This window comes from Parasteatoda tepidariorum, chromosome 1 (genome assembly GCF_043381705.1).
Source record: "Parasteatoda tepidariorum isolate YZ-2023 chromosome 1, CAS_Ptep_4.0, whole genome shotgun sequence".
In the NCBI taxonomy this organism is placed as follows: domain Eukaryota; kingdom Metazoa; phylum Arthropoda; class Arachnida; order Araneae; family Theridiidae; genus Parasteatoda; species Parasteatoda tepidariorum.
Window position 1 is genome coordinate 655,453 of NC_092204.1, and position 4,644 is coordinate 660,096.

Below are 4,644 nucleotides of genomic sequence, written 5' to 3' on the forward strand. Positions count from 1 at the left end.
TTGTCTGTTTGTTTCCCGTTTGTTCTCGTTTCTTTTGCATCAAAAACGCTTAATACCTAATATAAGTACTGTAAAGTTTTTATATAATTATAGTTTCCTCAAGATTTTAATAACGTTTTTTTCTTCTTTTTTTTTAAAATCCTAAATCATGATGACCTTATCACTTGTTTTCATAATTAAAAGCATTGAGCAATATCAGACTGTGTCAATTATAGTTATATATGAGGGGAATGCCTCTGCAGTAATGATTTTTTTTTCATTATTTTCTGAAGAAATTATGAATTCTATAGAAAATATAAATCTGTCCCCCACTCTATGAAAATTTTAATTTGCATCAACTTTTTAAGAATTGCTATCCTACAAAAAATTTTCTGATTTTCTTTAAAAATCTTGGGATATTTCCAAATTATTTATTAAAACTATACTTCTTTTCTTTTTATCACAGTTATCACTTAAATTGTTTTAGTAACCACTTCATAAAAATAAATATTTTGAAATTTAGTAGGGCACAAAAACTTTATTTGTATAAGATTTACATTACATTTAACTGATTTTTTTTAAATCTCTTGTTTGGCAAACTTAGTCTTAAATCTTCAACTAAAGCTTTTAAACTTTCTTTACTATATAAAAAAAGTGTATTTTACTGACACTGAACATACTATTTTGTTACATACTTTATTTTAACAATTTAAGGAAGTTTTAGTTTTCATTACTTAAAAGTTTTAATGTTTTGGTATAACATTAATTTTTAAAAATATAAAATTGATTTGGAGAGAAGTGCGAACCCCCCCCCCCATTTCTTGATGATCAAAGAGCAAAATCATTTTGAAAAAAATGTTTACACTTATTACATGAAAATCCGATCATTTGCATAAAAGTTATCGGTGAAGAAAGTTAGTTATGGGGAGTATATGGTGCAGTTATGGGGAGGGTTCGGGGGACAAATCTCCTTCGAAATTACACATTACTTGAATAATGAACTATTGTACGGCAAGTAGGATGTAGAAGGTTTTCATTATTCATTTTTTTGTGATTTAAGCGTTTAGAATATATATAGGTAAGTAGGTACTTTATTTACGTCGCACTAGAGCTGCACAATGGGCCATTGAAGACTGTCTGGGAAGCATCCCTGAGGATGATCCGAACTCATGCCATCACAATTTTGATCCTCTGCAGAGGGGGTGACATCCCGCCTCTTCTGTAGCCCGACGACCTCCACGCGAAGTCGAGCTCTTTACGGTAGAACAGTTTAACGAGGACCGATACCGGGCAGCCTCGATCCCTACGCGGGCTGATCAAAGTGGTTACCTACCCGCTTACTGATCGTAGCTTGTGATGCTTGACTTCGGTGTTGTGAACCGTGTCTTAACGATCAGTTCACTGCGGGACGTGAATTAGTTCAGAATCTGAATCATAACAAACATTGTGTTTTATATATGAGCCGTTCACCGCAAGCATCGATTCACTTTGAATTCAGGTGCCAAAATATTTGTTTCAATCGATTTTTACGGTCACAATAAATCTCTCAAATGACCTCAGAATTTTTATTAAAAATTCATATTATATAGGGGAATTTGAAAAAAATATTTCATCGGAATTCCTATTTTCCCGTTTTATCAATTCGTGCAGTGAATGGCTTACATAAAGAGCGGAATTCGAACTTAGTACGTAGATTTCTTTTTTTCTTTTGCAATATGAGTGTTAAAATTTAACTATTCCGTTTCTAGCATTCGGAAGAAAAAAAAATCCACAAACCATTATTGATGTCAATAATGATTTTTATTTTATTTTATTACAGTCGTTGAACAGCCAACCCAATTTTTGGGTTTACGAATACTAATGTTCAACTCCTTTGCCTTGTCATTTTGAACCAAATCCAGAAGACAAGGGAACTCCTGGATCAAGTAGTGGGAGAAATGTGCCTTCATGGAGGACTTTTCGATGGAACTAACTCTTTATATAAAGAGGACAAATACGAAAATCTCACATGGTTAGCCTGACTGCAAAGAGACTCTAACCCATGATCCGTCTACCCATGAGAATTGTGGATATTTCACGTCAGCAATGTAGTCGGTGCATGCCGGTTACGCATTCGCGTCGATCTGTCATTGCTGGGATTCGAACCCCGTTCATCTCTTCGGAAGGCAAATGCTCTATCCCCTGGGCCATAGTGACTCCTCAATAATGATTAATTAACTGTGGTAATAGGACCGGGATGGAGAACACTGGACTCGCTTGCGTGAGAACAGTTGTTCGAATCCAGCCATCTGAAGACTCCCCGTGTAATAAATGGTGACTGCTTCTCGTTAAATCTGTCAGGTCGCAAAGTCCTCCATCTTCCCATAACAAATTACATCTCTGGGAGTAATGAATTGGAGATGGATCGTTCTCTAGTTCAGGTCAAAATTACGATCAGTGGATGAATGAATGAATCCGCCCTATAAACGCGCGTGACACACAGCCACAGATGGCGCCACTGGACAACAAGAACAATCGTACCATCAGTGCCTTAATGGCCAATAACAACTGTGGAAAAGAGTTTTGGGCTATCTAATTTACTAATATAGATCTTGTAGTAAAAGGTTTTTTTACGACCTTCCGTATCAGAAAAAAGACAGCTAACGCAGTCTTTAGCGCAATTCTTGATAACGGTACTACTTTATTTTGATCTAAAATATTTATCCAAATTTTGAATTATTCATTTATTTTGGAGACAAACTCCTTAATAATTTTCAACATTGAAGAAAACAATCAGTTCTTTTTTTACTTACTCAAATATCATTCGGGTTAATAATAGTTTGGCGAATTTTTACGACTCCCAGAAGAGAATTATTACGATAATTACTAAACGCAGTTTTTTGGAGGGCTTAGGGGACAAAACGCCCACCAAAATTACACTTGATTAAATTGTGCAGTAAATAGGATGTAGTGTATTGATTTTTTGCTATTTAAGCATTTGGAGAAGAAAAAAAAAATATATATATATATAATTTCACAAGGAGTTAAACCTCCTCCAAACATACTTTAAAATTACGCCACTGAAACGCACAAATATGCTAATTATACGAACTAATACTATGTTACTATAATTATTTATTATATTCCCACGACAAATTGTTTTACTGATACACTAACCACAAAACTTCTTTATTTATTTATTTATTTATATTTTTTTTTTGCCTTACATTAATTTTTTTCCAAATAATAAAATTAGTAACTAAAAAAAATAATAGTGACATAGATGTTTATCTCACCGTAAACTGACTTTTCAGATTTTAATCACTGAGCGTTAAACTTTATTGCAAGTTTTCATTTGAAAATTATTTCAATTTTATTTCATTCATTTTTTATATTACAATCAGGTTTCTATCATTCAATTCTTTCTTTCAAATTACAAAGAAAAGTAATTTTTTAAAATCCCAATTTGCTGATGTCGTCAATCTCTGATTGTTTCTCCTGCACTAATTATAAACAAGTAGTAATAACAAAGAAAAATTTTATTTTAGTTACTTATTATTAAGTAATTAAAAAAAAATCTTCTCCCAAATAAAACTAATTCATTAAATTTAATTTAATGTTTGAAAAAACTGTGTTAACATCGAGTGTCATTGCAAGTTTAAAAAAATGCATTTGAACTTGAGGGAATGAATTTTATGAGTGATGGAACAATTGATATATAAATATGTACACAGGGAGAGTGTGAAACTAATATTAGGAGTTAGGGGAAGGGAAAAAAAAAGGCGTGTGTTATCAGTCAACTATCAAATAGAGTCCCTCAAATAGAAGTATAGGAGCCTTACTATAAAAGTGAATTAGGTGATGTGGACCACACGTGGAACCACTTTATTGAATTTATCTAACAGAGCGAATACAAAATAATTAAATATTTAAATGTGCGCAATAAACAATTCATTTGTTCAAATCGAAATTTCCACACTGATGTTAGTTTTTAAAATATGTAGAAAACTCTGCTTATAGTAAAATATAAAACAATGACTAAGCGTGGAGGAACCGGGTTCGAATCCCGCTGTCCTTCTCTGTACTGTGATATCTGTCCTTCTATTGACAAAGGCTTATAAGCCTAGATTGAGCACTCAAGCCTGCAAATGTATGTAATTCCAATAAAATGAAAACAATGACTAACAAAACGCAGAATTACAAGCGATAAGCAGAGAGCTCGCCGCTCTTAACTATACTCAATACAATGACTAACGCTTAATCCATCAGAAAATTCCATTTCGTTTTTCGCTCATCCCTATTTAATGAATCAATTAATATTTGTTGTTGTTGTTGTTAATTTACGTCGCACTAGAGCTGCACACTGGCCTATTGGCGACGGTCTGGGAAACATCCCGGACGATGATCCGAAGACATGCCATCACAATTTTGATCCTCTGCGGAGGGGATGACATCCCGCCGCTTCGGTAGCCCGGCAACCTGCGCGCGAAGTCGAGCACTTTAGGGTACCACAGTTTAACGAGGACCCATACCGCACACCCTCGGTCCCTACACAGACTGATCCAAGTGGTCACCCACCCGCACACTGACAGCAGCCAGTGATCTGCTGGGAACCGTGTCTTATCGATCAGTCCACTGCGGGACATTTTAACATATGGAAAAAAAAAACTGTCTTGACATCAAGTC